General features: G+C 38.4%; 1 long non-coding RNA gene across 2 annotated transcripts in view; it reads right to left on the minus strand.

The window, feature by feature from the left end:
- Positions 1 to 22,832, minus strand: part of LOC133246021 (uncharacterized) — a 107,349-nt gene that overhangs the window by 44,321 nt on the left and 40,196 nt on the right. Inside the window, exon 5 of one of the 2 annotated variants that reach the window (XR_009735869.1) lies at positions 14,541 to 22,639. The exons of the other annotated variant lie outside the window; for it this stretch is intronic. This is a non-coding gene — a long non-coding RNA (uncharacterized LOC133246021). Of the gene's footprint in view, positions 1 to 14,540; positions 22,640 to 22,832 lie in introns of those variants that run through there. 2 annotated transcript variants of the gene reach the window in all.

Raw genomic sequence — 22,832 nt, forward strand, 5'->3', positions numbered from 1 at the left:
ATATATCAAAACCCATATCTTTAAATCTAGTTCAAAGCTCTAGAACAGTGAGCCTCAGACTTGGATTTCAGGAACTACTTAAACTTTTTAAAAATATTGAGAATCCACCAAAGTTTTTGTTTTTGAAGGTCAGATCTATCAATATGTATTGTACTAAAAATTTGAATAAAGGTATTTAAAAATATTTATATATTCATTTAAAAATAATAAACCTATTATATGTTAACATATTGGTTACGAACAATATATTTTTCAAAACAAAATAAAAATTAGTGGAAAGAGTGGCGCAGTTTTACTTTTTTGCAAATCTCTAATGACTGGCTTGGATAGAAAGCAGATAGATTCTCATATACATATTAGGTTGTACATTCAATATCCTGTAATATATTGCTTTGGGTTGAAGGATATGAAGAGAATCTGGCCTCATACAGATACTTAAATTAAAAAGGAGAGACTAGTAACCTTGTTTTATAATTGCAGATATTTTCCTTTGATACTATAGCAAAACTCAACAGATGGAAGTTTCTTAAGGGCTGGCTGCAATGTGGAATTTGAAATCCTATAGGTGAACTTTTCATATTCTCTCACAATAAAATCCACTGGTCTCCCTTGTATTTTGAATATCCTTTTTATCTCTCCTGAATTTTATAGTATTATATATTATTTGGAATATATAACATTTGGAAAAATTGTTTCACTGAGTTATGCAGGTCTTCCAAATTTTGACATATTTTACTACACATACAAAAAAATCAAACTCTTTAATATTACCACCAATATTGTCAGAGAAGTCATTACGTTTTGAGAAGCTGTCACATTTATAGTGGCAGATATTAAAGTTCCAGAATCCTAATTTTCACTTGAAAACTAGAATTTTATCATTGGTAATAAATATCTAAAGTTAGAACCTTGAACCAAGGTTTAACGGATCTAGAAAGTCATATTTTATATGCCACTTGTTTCAAGTTAAAATAGTGTTCCATGAAAAAAGAGGCTAGTTCAGTTCACAAATCAAACAATTGTACTATTGCTTTACCTCAAGACAATCACTGGACTTGGTGCTTTATGAGAACTTTCCATTTCCTCACACACGTTAAAAAGACATATCCTCAAAGATTGAGATATCATGCTATTAATGATTTTTACCACTTTTCATCAGAGACAGTCTTAACTAAGACTTGTCTGTTCGTTTGTTTAACTGCAGTGCATAATGGTGAGGAATGACTACTAGTGCACTTTGGCACCATTTTCATGATTTAGACTCAGGTGCTAGTAGCTTGCTTTTGCACTATCAAGGCAAATATCAACATTGCGAAGAAGGCCAAGAACATCTTAGTATTTTTTTGAAACTAGTTTTGACCCTTGCACACCTCTGAAATAGTCTCTAGGACTCTAGGGACTGTGGGCCACACTTTGAGAGCCGCTGCTCTAAAAAATGTTTGCTACTATTTTACATATAAGTCAGCCTGGAAAATAAAAACACAGATTGTGCAGGCTGTTCTTATTTTTATTGGCTCATCTTTGCCCAAAGAGGTAATACAGTTAGTCTTATTACAATGATGTCTTCTCTATATTCTGCATCTCCCTTTGGGATAGTGTAAGGAATATAAGCTTTGAAAATTCAGATTGTATTCAAATCCAGTGTGGTTTTTAGCTCGGTGACCTTGAATATTTATTAACCTCTCTGAAGTTGTTTCCTGTTCTGGAAATAAGCTTTATTTGTAGTACCTAACTCATGGCTGGGCTCTTGTGAGGACTAAAGGAATTAAAGTGACTAGTGCACTGCCTGTATCTATAGCCTGTAGATGCAGATTGGTCAATGTCTATATCTAATCTATAGAGCCTGGACTTAATAACAAGTTCCAATCCCTCTACCATTAATTACCCATGGTCACTAATATTAAGTAGTTTCCCATACCTCTTATTTCTCTTCTCTCAAGTTTTGTCCATATTAATTGTGAGTCCAATTAACTAATTCATCATTCCCATGAAGCCATCTTTAAAAAATCATGTGTCCTAAAGCTGTCAAGCTGGCGAGCATGCAATGAGTTGAAAATTCAACCCCATTCATGAAGTAGATGATAACCCAAGTGTCAGATGATGCTTACAACGTACAGAGGGTCTACCTGCTATTGTTTTACTCTGGGCTCAATACAAAATGAGGGGTTAAGAAGAGTTTGGGGGAAGTTTAGGTCACAGTGACTCTTGAGGCTATTTCATCACAAAGGCAAATATATTCCTTAAGTATGCACGCACTGTATAACATAAGAATAAGGAGAAGAACTTCATCCATGGGCATAAATATTCTGAGTGTTGGACAGCTGAAAAGAGAAAACCAGCACTTGAACTTGAGCTATTAGCACCAATGGCCATGTTCCCACTCACTGTGCTACAGCATTCCCTTAAACTCAGGGAGAAAATGACTGCACTCACAGCCTATGCAATTCAGTTTCCAGATCTAGAAACCTCAAAGCAGGAAAGGAAACAAACAAAAAAAGGTAAAAAAAGAGCATAAGTGTCACTTGAAAAATCTTAGATATCCAAATACTTGAGCCTTACTCCCGACCTAAAGTTTGTCAGCAATCTGTTTTAACAAGTCCTTAAGGAGATTTTTGAACCACTCTGAACTTTGAGGAGCAACACTATGTTAGAAAAGGGATGATCATAATAGTTAGGCAGAGAAACTCTCAGTACTGGCTACAAAGAGTAAAAAGGTTGTCTTCCCTAAGGAATGCTGGCTATCAGATAATCAGAAAAAAGGCCAATTTAAGCATAAGATCAAACAAGATCATGTTGATGAAATGTTCTCAGCACAGAGACAGATTACTTGATAAAAAATGTTTTTTGTTGGTTATTTGATAATCTACCATTAAAAACTAATGTTTAAGTAAACATTATAAAGCAATAATAATTTAAAAAAAGACCAATGGGGTGATCGAAAACCATTCGTTTACATTACTTTATAGAGTTCTATGACTATATATGACCGCAGCCTTATCAAGATGGCAAAAGTAGATATAAGCCTCATCGCATGGAACATGGTATTTATCTACCCCATCCTCCAGCATTTCCGGCTGAAATATAAAGCCCAAGAAAATCTGAAAACCAATATGGCCCACATAAACTTAGAATATGGCAGCTTTAAATGGGTTATAAGAACTTCATTATCTCTTTTATGAATACTTTGATTAAATAATTCACTTGTAGAACCTCTTTGAAAGTCTGTCATAGAGAAATAGAAAACCTCATCAGTCTTTTTCATATGTTGCTGCTGATTACTATTATTATCAACATTTGATATCAGAGAGTGCTTTTCCCTGCAAGGAAGAGAAAACCCCAATGCAGAACAGTTTAAGCAGGAAGAAAATCCACCTAGGAGCTCCAAGGCAGGGCAGCTCCAAGCTCAGGGTCTTAGGGACCCAGCTCCCCCTGCCCTTCTCTGTGCACTGGCTTCATCCTCAGGCTGGCAGCAAATGGCTGCAGCTGCCTCCATTCTCACATCAAGGTATGACAATATTGAAAGGAAGAAGAGGGACTAGCTCTTTTTAGCTCAGTTTCCCAGAAATTTCCCAGCAGACTTCCCCTCTTGTCTTCTGTCTAGAATTTGGTGACATGAAAATTGTGGGTCTTACTGATGCAGTTCCCACTAGATGGCTTCAGCAGATCTCTGGAGATTCTGTTAAGAATAGTCTTTGCCAGATTCATGGACCCTTAGTGTTTTAGGTTTCCCTGGGATGTTTACCAAGTAGAGCTGGCATTTAGGCATTTTTATAAAATTATTGAATATTGTTCCTTTCCTGTTAGATACATTCTGATACAATCAGTTACAGTAAGGGTAAGTGCATAAAAATGACTACCTCAGACTAATCCTGTAGGGTGGTACAGATAATGGAAAGTCAACCACTAGTATCACTACAAATAACAGTCTCCACTTAACATTTACTATGTACATCTTCTATTGTGCTAGGGGCTATGCTAAACTCTTTGCATGTATTATATTATTTACAAATAAATCCAGAAGGTATGTACTTTTATTAATTTCATGTTACACTTGAGGAAATTTGGGCTGAGGTTGGTGAATCACTTCAAATCACCCAGTAGATGATGAGTCAGAACACAAGCTTAAAGACTATTCCAAAGCTCAACTCCCAAAACCACTCTGCTATATGGAGAGAATGCATTTAAAATTACATTGTAAATTTAAAAGTATAATTTAAACATCAACCTTCATACATTGTTGGTCAGAAGGTGGATTGTGGTGCAGCCACTGTGGAAAACAGTGTAGAGGTTTCTCAAAAAACTAAAATTATAACGACCATAAGACCCAGCAATTAACTCCTGGGTATGTATTCAGGAAAAAACGAAAAAACACTCATTTGAAAAGATAATGAAGAAAGAAAAACACTAATTCAAAAATGTTCACAGCAGCATTATTTACAGTTGCCAAGAAGCAACCCATGTGTCTATCAACAGAAGAATAGATAAAAAAGATATGATACACACACAATGGAATATTACTCAGCCATAAAAAGAATAAAATTTTGCCACTTGCAACAACACTGATGGACTTGGCAGGTATTCTGCTAAGTGAAATAAGTCAGAGAAAGACAAATACTGTATGATATCACTTACATGTGGAACCTAAAAAATACAACAAACTAGTGAATATAATAAAAAATAAACAGCCTCACAGGTATAGACAGAAAAACTAGTGGTTACCAGTGGCGAGAGCGAAAGTGAGAGAGACCAGGTAGGAGGAGGGGATGAAGAGGTACAAACTATTATACATAAAATAAGCTAAAAGGGTATATCACACAACACAGGGAATATAGTCAATATTTTATAATAACTATAAAGGGAGTATAACCTTTAAAAACTGTCAATCACTAAATTGTATACTTGTAGATTATATGATATTGGACATAACAATACTTCATTTTAAAAAAGATTACAACATAATTACCAGGCGAAAAGTGAAGAAAAAAAAAAAGGCCATTATCAAAGTAAGCATGGCATAACACTCAGCAAAAAGGGAGTGAAAAAATGGAAGAGGAAAGGTGATAGCACTGTGTTAAGTGCATCCAATATTTTAAGCTCAAAAACCTTTATCTTAAAACATAGAAAGAATCTGTGTATGTGACTTATGTGTATCATGGATAAGGGAAAAAGTGCCCCAAAACTGGAGAAAAGCAATGCCTGAATTTTCAAGGAGTGAAAAAGAGTGGAGTAGATTGTGAGCCAAATCATAACTAACATTTATTGTTTCCTTTATGCCTGGAATTTTTCCAACAATTTTGTGATATAGAATTATTATTCTCTGCATGTTATACATGAAATACTGAACTCATGGGGTTTCTAAAGGGATTAAATAAGTGGTTATATAAGTAAAGTACTTAGAATAACTCCTGGCACATAGTAAAACCCTCCATAAATGTAGGCTATCATTGTTCTGGAGAAATCAAAGCTCATCCCTTTATGCCTGCAGTGTGCCATCTTTATTTAATTTATATTTAACTGTCAACTACTTTTCTAATTTTTATTAGCAATATTTTACAACCATAATGTGTATCAAAGGAAGAGTACAATGTTGGTAGATTGATTTTGCAGGTCAAGAAACAGAGGCAAGCAAATAAAGCAATTGATGTGAGATTCTTCGATTTGATTAGTAGTGGAAGCGAGGTTAGCTCCACTAATAGCAGGACACAAGGGTGCTTAAAGCGCCTCTCTATGACTCACCAGTGCCAACTATGCCTGAATCCAGCCTCTTCAGCAGTCTGGGGCCTGGGAGCTGAGTTCCTCAGCCGAGCATAAATTGCTGATTTGTTATTTACTGAACTATGCTCTTTTTCTTCCCTTTGTGTTTCCGGCCATTGTCTACAAGTAGTCATAAAAGTTTCATATAATGACAGGTAAGGGACTAGGAAAAGATGCAGGCATATGAAATCTGACACTCAAAAAATGTATTTGTCTTGCAACATGCTTCAAACAAAGCATTTCTCTGAGCATTAAAGCAATAACAATGGAAGAAACCCAGTCCCTGTCAATGCTAATTTATTTGGCACAAGTCATTTTGCCCATCTCATAAAAACAGGTGTGAGTCTGGTGATTAGACACACTTGAGTAGTTCGAGAATGAAAAGTTTTACAAACTCTGAGGTGTGAGGGCAGTGATTTAATTTATTGATTTGGACAGGAATTTAGATCTCTTCCTCTGTGGGTCTTATTAGCACACAATTCCCATCAGATAGCTGCAACAAACCTCTGGAGATTTATTCTGTTAGGAGGAGTGGACCATGCCAGATTCAAGGACTCCTAGCTTTTGTAGGTTTCCCTGGGATGTTTAGCAATAGAGTTGGCATTTAGTCAACTTTATAAAACTACTGAATATTTTTTTCTTCTTATCAGTTGAGGTATTAATTCTGAATTTGATTGCTTTCTCTTCCCCTAATTTGAAATCACTATCATTGTCACCCCAAATGTATTTGTTTGCTAATGCAGTTAAAAATTATCTCACAAAACAACCTTAAAAAGTGATTCCCCAATTTGCGGATACTATAACCATAATATGGACAACATAAAATCAATCAAAAGAGGACAATTTAAATTCCTCCCTGACATAAGTTTACATAATTGAAATCAAGAAGAGATTGTTGGGAGGTCCCATCTGTCGCTCTCTTCACCTCCCGCTCCTCAGAACAGAGGAGTCAAAGAGTTAGCTGGTAATCTGGGAGTGTGGTAAGATTGACCTGCCCACCCCTTCAAACAATCAAATATAGGCACAAAACCATGCTGACTGTTATTTATTATTACACTACAGTTAAAGTGAAGTGGTTCAGTCGTGTCTGACTTTTTGTGATCCCATGGACTATATGTAGCCTACCAGGTTCCTCTATCCATGGGATTTTACAGGCAAGAATACTGGAGTGGGTTGCTATTTAAGTAATATAGTATTCCAACTCACCTAAGGCCCTTGGAGTAACAGGATTGCAACTGACTTTCTTCAACTATTTGTGTGGTCTCTGAGTCTCACTTTTAGACACAGGGCCTTACTTCTAGACTCTCAGCTAATGCTGGTGAACCTGATTGTAAAGAAAAAAAAAAAAAATTCCCATGGGCCCTTTCCCTGAACCTTCTTTTTTTTCCTCAAAAGTACCTGAGGCTGCATAACCATTTCTCTCCCTGCCCCCAAGGGGCAGACCTCATCTTGTTTCTGCTGATGGTTGTAGCTACATTCTGTGTTCTATCAAGTCCCTCGAACACCCTAGGGGAGAAAATGAGCTCCAAATCCTTTGAATGAATAGCAAGAAGGAAGAGATATCAAAGTGAACTGGCCTAAGAGTGAAAACATCTAGCAACCATTCATTAAAACACTCACATCACAAAGGTTAATTCCCTTCAAGATATCTATTGCATTAGTGATGTGTTAGTGGCTGTCCTCTTCCCTTCAGTTACATTAGAGATAGCTCCTTTCTATTCCCTCTCCAAGCACTAGAAAGAACCAGGTTCCATGAGGGGATGAATAGGGGATGATAAAGAAAAAAGATAATCCTTCCCAACATATTATATCACTTAAGCAATTTCTACCTTAATGTGCATCATTAACTACAAAACAATTTGCTTTATTGCAACATTAAATGTATGTTATATCCTATTTCTACATGAACGTGAACATGAAGTCACTCAGTCATGTCCGACTCTTTGTGACCCCATGGACTGTAGCCTACCAGGCTCCTCTGTCCATGGGATTTTCCAGGCATAGTACTGGAGTGGATTGCCATTTCCTTCTCCAAGGGATCTTCCGAACCCAGGGACTGAACCCGGGTCTCCTGCATCGTAGACAGAAGCTTTACCATCTGAGCCACCAGGGAAGTCTTATTTCTACATATACGAACACAAATAGAAGTTTCTGTGTGGGAATATGTACAGAAATCCTTCTTCTCCTAGTCTACCAAAAATATCCTATAACTTCGAGGCAATTCTTCATTCCCTTCAGTCTTGTGAAGAAGATGAGTTCTTTCTCACTATCAAAGATGCTAAGTTCATTTACACAATGAAGGATGTAGATTTGACGCGCTAAGAGAAAGTAAGAACACATTTTTTTTTGCAAAGTTCAAAGGAAAAGGTGGCAGAATGGATGTAAAGCAAGAGGGCAGTGGGTAAGAACTATATATTTGGATTCCTTTCAGTTTTCTTTATAAGAAGCAATTAAGGGATGGAATTCTTTGTACTTTCAATTATTAGCTGTGCTTCTTCACTCAAATGTTTAAAATCAGCTTTCAGTTCAGTTCAGTCACTCAGTCGTGTCCGACTCTTTGCAACTCCATGAATTGCAGCACGCCAGGCCTCCCTGTCCATCACCAACTCCCGGAGTTCACTCAGACTCATGTCCATCGAGTCAGTGATGCCATCCAGCCATCTCATCCTCTGTCATCCCCTTCTCCTCCTGCCCCCAATCCCTCCCAGCATCAGAGTCTTTTCCAATGAGTCAACTCTTCCCATGAGGTGGCCAAAGTACTGGAGTTTCAGCTTTAGCATCATTCCCTCCAAAGAAATCCCAGGGCTGATCTCCTTCAGAATGGGCTGGTTGGATCTCCTTGCAGTCCAAGGGACTCTTAAGAGTCTTCTCCAACACCACAGTTCAAAAGCATCAATTCTTCAGTGCTCAGCCTTCTTCACAGTCCAACTCTCACATCCATACATGACCACAGGAAAAACCATAGCCTTGACCAGACGGACCTCTGTTGGCAAAGTAATGTGTTGGCTTTTGAATATGCTATCTAGGTTGATCATAACTTTCCTTCCAAGGAGTAAGCGTCTTTTAATTTCATGGCTGCAGTCACCATCTGCAGTGATTTTGGAGCCCAGAAAAATAAAGTCTGACACTGTTTTCACTGTTTCCCCATCTATTTCCCATGAAGTGATGGGATCGGATGCCATGATCTTCGGTTTCTGAATGTTGAGCTTTAAGCCAACTTTTTCACTCTCCACTTTCACTTTCATCAAGAGGCTTTTGAGTTCCTCTTCACTTTCTGCCATAAGGGTGGTGTCATCTGCATATCTGAGGTTATTGATATTTCTCCTGGCAATCTTGATTCCAGCTTGTGTTTCTTCCAGTCCAGCGTTTCTCATGATGTACTCTGCATAGAAGTTAAATAAGCAGGGTGATAATATACAGCCTTGACGTACTCCTTTTCCTATTTGGAACCAGTCTGTGGTTCCATGTCCAGTTCTAACTGTTGCTTCCTGACCTGCATACAGATTTCTCAAGAGGCAGGTCAGGTGGTCTGGCATTCCCATCTCTTTCAGAATTTTCCACAGTTTATTGTCATCCACACAGTCAAAGGCTTTGGCCTAGTCAATAAAGCAGAAATAGATGTTTTTCTGGAACTCTCTTGCTTTTTCCATAATGCAGCAATTTGATCTCTGGTTCCTCTGCTTTTTCTAAAACCAGCTTGAACATCTGGAAGTTCACGGTTCATATATTGCTTTATTAAAATGTAATCAAATATCATGTACTTCACCTTTTTAAAATGCACAATTCAGTGGTGTTTAATATGTTCACAGAGTTCTGCAACATCATTATTATATAATTGCAGAATATTTTCATTATACAGAAAGAAATCCTGTATCCACTAACAGTAACACCTTATTATCCCACCCCCAGGCCTTGCAACTATAATATACTTTGTATTTCTATGGATATTCTGGACACTTTATATAAATGGATCATATAACATGTGTCTTTTATTACTGGCTTCTTTCCTTAGCATAATAATTTCCAGGTTCATCCATGTGGTAGCATGGATCAGAAATTCATTCCTTTTAATGACTGAATAATATTTCATTGTACAGATATAACATAGTTTGTTTATCCACTCATCCACTGATGGGTGTTTGTTTCCACTTTTTGGCTATTAAGAATACTGCTGCTATAAACATTCATGTACAAGACATATGTTTTCAATTTTCTTAGGCACATAGTGAGGAGCAGAAATGTTGGGTCACATATTAACTTTACATTAAATATTTTTAGAAACTGTCAAACTGTCATATTATTTTACATTCTTAACAGCAATATGTGAAGGTTCCAATTTTACCTCGTTACTGTCAATCATTTAGTCTATAGACATCTGAATTGGTTCATAGTAGTATGTTACTGTGATTTTGATGTGTACAATCTCTAATGATGTCTAATATCTTGTCTAATGATGTTAAATGTCATTTTATATATTTGTTGCCCATTTGTATATTTTCTTAGGAGAAATATCTACTTATATCCTTTGACCATTTTTTAATTGGATTATGTCTTTGATCACGCAGGTTTTTTTGTCCTTTATTTTGTCGTATGGTATATAATATTAATTGATTTTTGTATGTTGAACTGGCTTGCATTCCTGCGCAAATACCACTTGCTCATGTTGTATAATCTTTTTATATGCATTCAGTTTGCTATTGTTTTGATGAGGAATATATATATATATATTCATAAGAGATACTGGTTTGTAGTTTTCCTTTGATATTCATTTGACTTATCTATCAGGACCATACTGACCTCATAGAATAGGTTAGGAAGTGTGCCCTCTCTTCTATGTGTTGGAAGTATGTGAAAGATTGGTGTTAATTTTTGAAACATTTGGCAAGTAAGAAAGTAAGTAAGTGTTAGTTGCTCAGTCGTGCCCAACTCTTTGCGACCCCATGGATTGAAGCCCATCAGGCTCCTCTGTCCATGATAGATTTAAGGGCCTAGATCTGATAGATAGAGTGCCTGATGAACTATGGAATGAGGTTTGTGACACTGTACAGGAGACAGGGATCAAGACCATTCCCATAGAAAAGAAATGCAAAAAAGCAAAATGGCTGTCTGGGGAGGCCTTACAAATAGCTGTGAAAAGAAGAGAAGCCAAAAGCAAAGGAGTAAAGGAAAGATATAAACATCTGAATGCAGAGTTTCAAAGAATAGCAAGAAGAGATAAGAAAGCCTTCTTCAGCGATCAATGCAAAGAAATAGAGGAAAACAACAGAATGGGAAAGACTAGGGATCTCTTCAAGAAAATCAGAGATACCAAAGGAACATTTCATGCAAAGATGAGTTCGATAAAGGACAGAAATGGTATGGACCTAACAGAAGCAGAAGATATTAAGAAGTGATGGCAAGAATACACAGAAGAACTGTACAAAAAAGATCTTCATGACCCAGATAATCACGATGGTGTGATCACTGACCTAGAGCCAGACATCCTGGAATGAGAAGTCAAGTGGGCCTTAGAAAGCATCACTACGAACAAAGCTAGTGGAGGTGATGGAATTCCAGTTGAGCTATTCCAAATCCTGAAAGATGATGCTGTGAAAGTGCTGCATGCAATATGCCAGCAAATTTGGAAAACTCAGCAGTGGCCCCAGGACTGGAAAAGGTCAGTTTTCATTCCAATCCCAAAGAAAGGCAATGCCAAAGAATGATCAAACTACCGCACAATTGCACTCATCTCACACGCTAGTAAAGTAATGCTCAAAATTCTCCAAGCCTGGCTTCAGCAATATGTGAACCGTGAACTTCCTGATGTTCAAGCTGGTTTTAGAAAAGGCAGAGGAACCAGAGATCAAATTGCCAACATCCGCTGGATCATGGAAAAAGCAAGAGAGTTCCAGAAAAACATTTATTTCTGCTTTCTTGACTATGCCAAAGCCTTTGACTGTGTGGATCACAATAAACTGTGGGAAATTCTGAAAGAGATGGGAATACCAGACCACCTGATCTGCCTCTTGAGAGATTTGTATGCAGGTCAGGAAGCAACAGTTAGAACTGGACATGGAACAACAGACTGGTTCCAAGTAGGAAAAGGAGTTCGTCAAGGCTGTATATTGTCACCCTGTTTATTTAACTTCTATGCAGAGTACATAATGAGAAACACTGGACTGGAAGAAACACAAGCTGGAATCAAGATTGCCAGGAGAAATATCAATAACCTCAGATATGCAGATGACACCACCCTTATGGCAGAAAGTGAAGAGGAACTCAAAAGCCTCTTGATGAAAGTGAAAGTGGAGAGTGAAAAAGTTGGGTTTAAAGCTCAACATTCAGAAAACGAAGATCATGGCATCCGATCCCATCACTTCATGGGAAATAGATGGGGAAACAGTGGAAACAGTGTCAGACTTTATTTTTCTGGGCTCCAAAATCACTGCAGATGGTGACTGCAGCCATGAAATTAAAAGACGCTTACTTCTTGGAAGGAAAGTTATGACCAACCTAGATGGCATGTTCAAAAGCAGAGACATTACTTTGCCAACAAAGATCCATCTAGTCAAGGCTATGGTTTTCCCTGTGGTCATGTATGGATGTGAGAGTTGGACTGTGAAGAAGGCTGAGTGCCAAAGAATTGATGCTTTTGAACTGTGGTGTTGGAGAAGACTCTTAAGAGTCCCTTGGACTGCAAGGAGATCCAACCAGTCCATTCTGAAGGAGATCAGCCCTGGGATTTCTTTGGAAGGAATGATGCTAAAGCTGAAACTCCAGTACTTTGGCCACTTCATGGGAAGAGTTGACTCATTGGAAAAGACTCTGATGCTGGGAGGGATTGGGGGCAGGAGGAGAAGGGGATGACAGAGGATGAGATGGCTGGATGGCATCACTGACTCAATGGACGTGAGTCTGAGTGAACTCCGGGAGTTGGTGATGGACAGGGAAGCCTGGCGTGCTGCGATTCATAGAGTTGCAAAGAGTCGGACATGACTGAGCGACTGATCTGATCTGATACTCGAGTGGGTTGCTATTTCCTTCTCCAGGGCATCTTCCCAACCCAGGGATCAAATCTGGGTCTCCTGCAGATTCTTTACTGACTGAGCTACAAGGGAAGCCCAAACATTTGGTAGAACTGACAAATGAAGACATCTGGGCCTGAAATTTTCTTGGTGAGATGTTTAAAACTACTAATTCAATCTCCTCACCTGTTACATATCTCTCAGATTTTCTATTTCTTCTTGAGTCAATCTCAATAATTTTTGCCTTTCTGGAATTTGTACATTTCATTTAGGTTATCTAAATTGTTGGTATGTCTTTTATATGCTATGTACAGTTTCAGGTTCTAGGAATAAAAGTGAGCAAAGAAGACACTACCCTGCCCTTATGGAGCAACTATCCTTTCAAAAGAGAGGGGGACATGAAGTAAAAACTAAATTATATAATACATAATATAATGTCAGGAGGACATTTGATTATTTCATACAATTCAATAGATGACAGCTTCCCTGTGCATTGTACATTATATCCCGATCATGAGTTACTAAACATAACATGTTTGTTGGATGCCTACCAGGTTAAACAGATTCTCATAAAAAATTGCTTTTCATACATCAAACCCATATAAAGAATAAATTTGTGGATATATTTTATTTTTAAAGTTAAAGTGTATCCACAGAGATATTAATTGATCAATAAGGTAAGTTCACTGAAGGGAGGGACAAATCAAGCCAAAACAGCTCTTTTCTTAAATGGCTAGTTAACTTGGTGGCACTTAATCCCCTAATATAGCTTAAGAGTGAAGCACTTGATCAGTGGTCTCACTTCAAATTAGTCAAAATGGTGCCCTACATAGAAAAGCCTTGCCAAATGGGAGGTCATTTACTTCATAGATTTTCATAATGTACACTTCTCTTGTGTTGTAACAATCATGATTCAGAGCTCACCTCAGGACCTTGGACAGCACCTGGTTAAGCTCTCTCATGTTAACACATGTGAAAACATTAATTGCTAAATTCTTTATGAACACAACCTTATTATCCATAATGACACTGTAAGATAGATAATATAATTTTTCTATTTTTACAGATGAAGAAACTGAGGCTCTAAGATATAGTCTTATAACTAGTAAGTGGCTGAGATGCAATTTGAACCCAGGAAATTTGATTCCAAGCCAATATGTTTTATCACTGTATTATCCTCCCTTCTAAGTAATAGATTACACATGTGAAAAGTCTTGCTTTATCAGTTTCTTGTGGCTAACCTCACCTCCTTCAAGTTAGGCTCATTAAGGAAGAATAATGGAGACAACAAGAAAAAACAGCTATCTTCTATCTAAACCGCTTCTTAAACATCTTCACTTCCTTATCCTTGTTACCACCCTCACAGGCTGCATTTGCATAGACTTCCTGAGAAGACACATTCCACTGTAACTTGTGATGAGCTAGGATAACCCTGAAAGTAATGGGCAAAGTTCAAATATTAGCAACTCCTAGGCCTGCAGGTAATCTATGTGAATTTAATAGTACTCTAACCATCTTCAACTACCCCAGTATGAAATCATCAGCTTTTTCCATTAAAACTTTAAACCAAAAGATTCAAAATACTGTAATTAATTATCTACAACATATATATATAAGAAACAAAAGTCACTTAAATTAAATATATATATATGTATATATACATATATATATTATATATATATTATTTATATATACATATACATATATATATATATTAGAATGATTCACTGCTAGTGTTTTCGTCCCTTTGAGTTTCTTTGAAAACAAAGACGGGGTGCCTAGAGTATTTCTAAATCAATTAAGAACAGTCTTTCTGAATGACAGCCTGCTCATTTATTGTTTCTCTTTACTTTTAACAAATTCAAAGTCTTTTATAACAATAGAGAGGCGATAGACTTAGATTTTTTTCTAAAAAAAAAATATTGAAAACCAACCCTCAGTACACATCCACACATCAGATACTACTGGTAAGCAAATGAACACAACCTCAAACATTAGGCCTAAAACAAAGTGAACAATCTGATGTCAGGCCATTTCTTGGAGTTCTTATGTCTAGAGGCTCACTTCTACCTTAAAGCAGATCAAACCCTGTATCTTGGTCAAGTTTTGTGCTTCCATTGCCTGTGTAATTCATAATTACCATAATAGGGGCACTCAGTTTTCTGGCTGCATTATGGCAAGCACATCTGATGAGTTTGTGGGAAAATGTTCACAAGTACCATCAGTCATTGGAGATTTATGATTCGCATGTGAGATCAACAGTCTGGTGAGCACTGATTATTTAACTGCTGCACAGCACCATCTGTCTCCACCCAGGAACCTTGAAGATTTCTTAGATAATGTTGCAGGATCATCTTTTAAGAGGCATTGTCAATGGTCTTCCAACCTCTTTGAACTAAAGCAAAACTGAAATGAGAGAGCTATCCAGTGAGTCTCGGAAGTTAAAGAACTTGTTACAAATAAATATCCTATATATGAGAATAAGCTTTTACTAACAGGTTTAGCAAAGTCTCACACACACACACACACACACACACACACACGAATGGGCTTCACAGGTGGCGCTAGTGGTAAAGAACCCACCTGCAAATGTAGGAGACATAAGAGACCCAGGTTCGATCCCTGAGTCAGAAAGATCCCCTGGAGGAGGACATGGCAATCCACTCCAGTATACATGCCTGGAGAATCCCATAGACAGACAAGCCTGACGGGCTACATTCCATAGTGTCACAAAGAATTGGACACAACTGAGGTGACTTAGCATGCATATACGTACGTGTGTGTGTGTGTATGTATTCTACAATATCTGAGGACTGAATTAGACATGCCAATACCTACTCTCCTTATAGACTTAAGGATATATAATTCTTAAATTCTGAAATTTATATAATTCTTAAATTCTATAATTCTTAAATTCTGAACAGAGTAGGACTGCCTTGCTAAAAGCAACTACCATTGATTTGAAAGATGGCCTGACAGCTGTACTTAGCTACAGTGACAGAGACCATGCTTACCAAATACCCATGTGCTTTCACTATGGTAGTGCATTTAAAAATGATGTTGAGTATAGCATTTTCAGGATATTCTTTTCTAAAGATCAACCTACACTTTTATTATGTATTAATATTTTCCAACACGCTCCCCACCTTGCAATTAGGTTATGGCTGCAGTCCATGGGGTCGCTAAGAGTCAGACATGACTGAGTGACTTCACTTTGACTTTTCACTTTCATGCATTGGAGAAGGAAATGGCAACCCACTCCAGTATTCTTGCCTAGAGAATCCCAGGGATGGGGGAGCCTGGTGGGCTGCCATCTATGGGGTTGCGCAGAGTCGGACATGACTGAAGTGACTTAGCACTAGCAGCATATGATTAAATTGACCAATGGCTTCTCTATGTGTCCCTTCCAGGTAGAGGCATGTAGGGGCTAGTATGTCTTCTTTCCCAATGGAGGCAACCTTGAAGAACATGCACAGGTGTTGTAGAAGATGGAGATCTCCCTTGTCAACACTGGGCTGTGATAAGAGTGAGAAATACACTTTTATGCGCTAAGCCCCTGAGATTTCAATGTTGTGTGTTGCATTTAATTACTCTGAAAATACAGCCACAAATAGATGGCATTGATAATTCTCACCACTTAAATCTTATTTTCACTATCAAATTGGGCATAAGAAGAAAGTTTTTTATCTTATCAAAGGAGTTAAAGAGTTCTTGTAACTATTCTAGTTCTATGGTGTTGCCTTTAAAAATTATGCTGATCAAAAGATTCTTTGGGTACTTTTTTTCTAAAGATCACCCTAAACCTTAATTACATTGAGAGATATGTAAAATTAAGACATCTGCCCAATTATTTTTATTCCAGTCTTATTAGTAGGCTTGAAAAACAACATTTAATTATAGTGCATTGGGCTGCATGTCCCAGTAGCCTCAAAACTGTGGCATGCCATCTTCCCTGCAAGAACTTTAATGGCAAATACCTGCTTGATCCATCTTTTTGGGCTGGGACCATGATATTAACTGCCTGGATTCAAATGTACTATGGGTGGGGTGACCAAGAGAGAAGGACAGAGGCATCCAAGCTTTTAACAAGCTGTCACCCCGAGCTGCTGCTGCTGCTAAGTCACTTCAGTCGTGTCTGACTCTAAGCAACCCCATGGACTGCAGCTCACCAGGCTCCTCCGTCCATGGGATTTTCCAGGCAAGAGTGCTGGAGTGGGGTGCCACTGCCTTCTTCGGCCATCCCGAGCTATCTGCCCTTAAAGAATGACTTTTATCAAGAAATCTCACTGTTATTCCAGAAGGCATCTGTCCCATTATCTTAGCCACAATGAGTGAAGCACAATGAAGCAATTTTTTGCAAGACCTTGGCCACAAGCTACATTTGGTGACCTAGAATTGATTACAGTATTGTAAGGGTTGTAAAAGATTGCCGTTTAAGTATGAATACTGCCTGTAACTCCTCAAAGGAAATATTCCGTGAAATGTGACCAAGACATCTTGGTCAGAAATATATGTCAACTTCCTAAACCTACTCTAGATGGAGAAATCACTATTTTAAAAGATGTCACAAAATATTTTCCAATTATTTGCTGAATTTTTATGTCTTCTTTTTTCCATAATGACAACCTTATTGCTGTGCTAGAGTAGACAAAAGGAGATTCCTGACCCTGTGTGTGTAGAGGACACAACTAGGCTGGAGGGGGAGGGAACATGTGTGACTAAGTATTTCCCCCTCCATTGGTTTCTGTGGAACCATGTGGAGAAACATCCATTGCAAAACATACCTGGACTCTCGGAAGGGAGGAATTTCTTATCTGCTGAGTGACTTCATAAGCAGGGACTGTGGGTCTGCAGCTTAGTCCCTCCTTTCCCTCTTTCTTCCTTGGATTTCTCTGGGTGCAGAGAAATTGTGCCATGAGGTAAGTTTAGTGGCAAAGGCTCTGCCCTTGAAAGGGGAGGTCACAGTTTTCCTGCCAACCTGCGATGGATGGGTAAGTTGGCCAAATTCTAGGGTTCAACATTATGAAATTCTCTCTAGTTACACATCTCCAAAAGTTACATCCTCCTATTCAGCATTAATCTAGTATAAACCAAATACTTTTATGTTCATTTGCTTGACTCCTTTATCTTGCAATTCCAGACTTGGCATGGGGGGTGTGGTGCACCAACCCAGGACAAAAATTCACCAACCAAACTAGGGGAATTTGTCCGGAAGACAGTTTCAAAGTCCCAAATAGGCCAGAAAGTATTCGGATGTTCTATATTAGTCAACTAAAACCAACTCAAGCTAGAAGTGGGGGTGGGGAGGGCACGGAATTTTACATGAAGATACAATGATATTTCATTGAATTCAGGGCAAAAAAGCTGTTGGACCTTAAAAGGGAACTGGAAGAAAACTCAAGAAAACTGAGCCCAGATGGATTCACTCTACCTTGCTCTCTCTTCTCTTTCTCTGTAATGGACTTTCTCTTCTTCTCCAGACCATATGCGATTTTATGTCTGTGTGCATGTCAGGAAGGAGTCCATACAGATGTAATTAATTATACTCATGAGGAAAAGAATTAGACAGAGCAATATGTCTGCTGCTGCTAAGTCACCAAGTCTGACTCTGTGCGACCTCATAGAGGGCAGCCCACCAGGCTCCCCCATCCCTGGGATTCTCCAGGCAAGAACACTGGAGTGGGTTGCCATTTCCTTCTCCAATGCATGAAAGTGAAAAGTGAAAGTGAAGTCGCTCAGTCGTGTCCGACTCTCAGGGACCCCATGGACTGCAGCCTACCAGGCTCCTCCATCCATGGGATTTTCCAAGCAAGAGTACTGGAGTGGGTGCCATTGCCTTCTCTGAGCAATATGTCTACTGTATCAATAAATCAATAATGTAAGTATCAGTTAAGAGTTAGGAATGGGCAACAGTTGTACGAGGTTTAGAGACTAAGAAGATGGTATAAGATAGATGCTAGAGCAAGACTGGAAATTAAACATAACAGCACTGGTAGTCTACGCTGAGGGCATCTCTGAGATCTGTGGTCATGCACCTAGAGACCAGTCATTCCAGCTGCAATTGTTTCCCCAGTTATGAACAGCTGCCAATGTGCAGACATAGCCGAAGCAGAGTTGAGTTTAACCTGCACTGTCTTTTTTTGTCAGGTGAGCCAGAGGAAAAGAAGATGTGGAAGGTATTTTGTCTGATATATGTAAGACTGACGCGTGCGTGCGCGCGCGCACACACACACACATACAGACACACCACTGATCTCGTTGGCTACCACTTAAATACATTCTTGTAGGAGCCCCCTGACTTGCCCTTCTAATTTGGGCTAACTGCTTTCCAGGCCGGCTACAGATTTCTTCTCCTGGGATTTCTTTTTATTCTGCACCCAAATTACTGCCACTGTTTCTTGCATCTTACAACTCCTTTTGAATTACTTTTTATCTTATTTTGTCAGAAGAAAATTCTTTAGGAGGGATATTTTACATGTAAATTTTCTGAGGCTTTGTAGATCTAAAATTATGTTACCATAACTGCTGATTGATAAATTTGACTGGGTTGCAGAATTCTAGCTTGAAAATTATTTTCCTTAGAATTTTGAATGCATTGCTTCATGGCAGTCTGATTCTTATTCTTTTATATAATGACTTCTTTTTCTTCCAAGGAAATACTTAAGATCTCTTTTCTATCCTTGAAGTTCTGAAATTTTAAAATGATGTCTATTTGTGGGTCTTTTTTCATTCATCCTCAGAATCTGGTGAGTAAATTCAATCCTAATTTAAAAATAATTTAGTTCAGTTAATACGAACTTAATTTCAACATTATCTAAAATCTTTTCCCCAACATATGCATACATCCCTTTTTTCTTCCCTCAGAAGGAATTACTGTCATACAAATTATATCTTTACATGTGTGAGCCCATAAACAGTTTTATAATTACAGATTTATGCAGTTATCTTTTAAAACAGAAGAATTAGCAAAAAGTAATTTCAACCCAAAGATTCATATCTTTTTAGCTCTGAGAAATTTTCTTCTATTATTTCTTTGATAATATCTGTTATTTTCATTTCATGAACTTCGTACATTTGAGATTTGCTGTCTCTTTGTATATTTACTCTTTTATCCAAACTCTTCTATTATTTCATCAATAATGTCTTTCTTTTCCAAGAGGTCCTTCATGTTCTCTGATTGTTCCTTTTCTATGATACTTTGTTCTTAATTTATGTATCTATTATATTCTATTAATTCAAATAGGAAAACATGGTCCTGGGACAAAACTCAATAGGCTAAATGAATGCATACTGACAACGCTCTCTCTCATCTAGTTCCCAGCCCTATAGACTATCTTGTTACTATTTCTTAATGAATCCTTCAAAGGGATTTCCTGAATTAAAAAAAATAAACATACCCTTTATTATACATTTTGAATCTCTTTGGAAATATAACTTCAGTTTTTCTTTTTCTATTCTCTTCCCTAAATTATCTCATATTTATTGGGAATGAGATAGTTTCTTTATCTTGAACTTTTGATTTCATGACTCTGGATTTTTTCATATGATTTATTGTCCATTCACAAGGAAACATGGACTAGATTGTTACTTTTTAGGTAGCAGACATGGATTTTCTCCTGTTGTAACTGTTAGCATATTTTCTTGCTCATTTTTACCACTGAGTAGAAAAGCTGCCTAGGAGCTATGTTTCTCTGTGTTAATGGTGGTAGAGAGGGAGTACAAGCCTTCAATACAAAGGGTTTGCTCTAGAATAAGTGGTTGAGAATTGGTCCGTATGTTTATCGAGAGGCCAGAATCCACCAGCAGCCTTCTCTCAGGCAAGTCTGCTCTATGTATTTATATAGAATTCCAGTTAATGCCATCTTTTCCATCTTTCTCACTCCCACATCCACCCCTGCAAACTCCAAGTCCCCCCTGGGTTTTGCTTGGCAGCTCAGTTCTTTCCACATTATTGTCCTGCTTTGCATTTACACGGAACTATTTAGGACTATGGAAAGTAAAGTCACTCAGTCATGTCCGACTCTGTGATCCCATGGACTGTAGTCTACCAGGCTTCTCTGTCCATGGGATTTTCCAGGCAAGAGTACTGGAGTGAGTTGTCATTTCCATCTCTAGGGGATCTTTCTGACCCAGGGATCGAACCCAGGTCTCTTGCATTGCAGGCAGACGCTTTTCCCTCTGAGCCACCAGGAAGCTATAGCTCCCACCAATTTGCAGTGGTCATTAACATCTTCTACCAGATGAAATCTCTCATCTGCTGGTCGTTCCCTCTAGTATGTTGTTCTTGGTCTGGGCATTGCAAATAAAGCAGTTGAAATACTCCAATCCAGCCTGTAATGACTTCCGTTTAGTAACATAAAAGGGAAGCCCATGGTGGGGGTGGGTACTTTTATACAGAAGGATCTTTTTTAATGTAAGGAGACTGCCAATCTGTTCTTGTGGGTTTAGAGACATGTTTTGGGGGAGTCCTAGAACAGAGAAGGGAGCAAACATGCTATTTTTATTCTTTTGTACCTCCATTTGCCATCTGGAAGATTAGTGTTTTCCTGAGAGACAACTGGTAGCCCTGTCTGTTCTAGGGTTTCTCCTCAGTTTAAGCAATGTAGCTATTATTTCTTCCTTATGATTACAGCATCCTGCAATGATTGCAGCACTTCAGATATTATGGTTTCATCTTCTTGGGAATATTTCTCATTTCCTATTTTGAGATACATTGTTTTCTTCTTCTGATAGAAGGACCTCACTCACCTAGGCTTCTAGCAACACTATAAAATTAAAAGGGAAAAAACTTCAGAAGCTGCAAAACAGATGATTAACAGCAATGCCTTGGCCTTATTAAGTGAAGGATATCACGCTGTTTACCCATTCACACGTGCTTATTGATTTAATGTTTTGTAAATTTAGCTCTCTTCAGTCTCAGCTGATGTGCTGGTGGATATACCAACCAGACTGATATTTATGTCGTAAGTGAGAAATAACTTGATAATTTATGAGTGGTGAAACCCAAAGTTGAACAGGTTTTCCCTCAGGAAAGGAAAAAACACATGTGCCCCATTTTAGAAAACTCTCTTCTTCAGCTCTTTCATTTAAAGAAAGTCCACACTTTCTGGTGAGCTTGTTGGTTGGAGAATTATGCAATTTGGTCAGTCCACCTTTTCCTTTACAGAATCTCTGAAAGAATTGAATGACAGATTTCTTTTTCCTTGTTTTTTCTCTACATCTGTGCAGAGTCTGGATCTATGCTAATGAGGACATGCTTCGAGTTCAGCAGCTACATTTGGGATGCCCAGGGGCTGTCTCTAACCATGACTGACCCATGGAGACGATATGCTGAGGGAATAACTACTAAAATAGGTGCTGGGCAATATCTGATATGAGCATGCCCCTTTCTTACACGCCCTGTGTTTGACAAAAGAGCTAGTTGAGGTTTTTCTCTCTTAAACTAGGGAAATGGACTTGGTTACAAAGAGGCAGAGGAAGTTTTTCTGTTGGATGGAAGGGCACACATCAGTTTGAGGAGGAGAAGGTAGGAGAAAATTGCTTGAAAGTCCTCTTGGAAAGGCACCCAAACACACTTGGACACATACATACATGTTTACACATGTATTCATGATTGTGCACATGTACTTAATGATGAGAAAGATGGAGAATTCTTAAGGCAAAAAAGTGAGGAGCCAGCTGGTCAGTCGCTGTCTCCACAACCTTGCTCTTCTATTTGGAGAAGTCTGTGGCAGGTCAAGCACATCTGAGCCAGCTGCATGAATCCTTCAGAGACCATGGGCTTCAATGCAAGCCATAAGCTGCTTTGGCTTTGTTTTGCCATGAGCCATCATGGAGGAGACACTGAATTGGAAGGCAGGCAATGGATTCAAAGACTAAAGCTGGAAAAGAGGAGATATGAAAATGAAGTCACTCAGTCATGTCTGACTCTTTGCGACCCCATGGACTGTAGCCTACCAGGCTCCTCGGCCATGGGATTTTCCAGGCAAGAGTACTGGAGTGGGTTGCCATTTCCTTCTCCAGAGGATCTTCCTACCCAGGGATCAAACCCAGGTCTTCTGCATTGCAGACAGA

This window comes from Bos javanicus, chromosome 4 (assembly GCF_032452875.1).
Source record: "Bos javanicus breed banteng chromosome 4, ARS-OSU_banteng_1.0, whole genome shotgun sequence".
Lineage (NCBI taxonomy): Eukaryota > Metazoa > Chordata > Mammalia > Artiodactyla > Bovidae > Bos > Bos javanicus.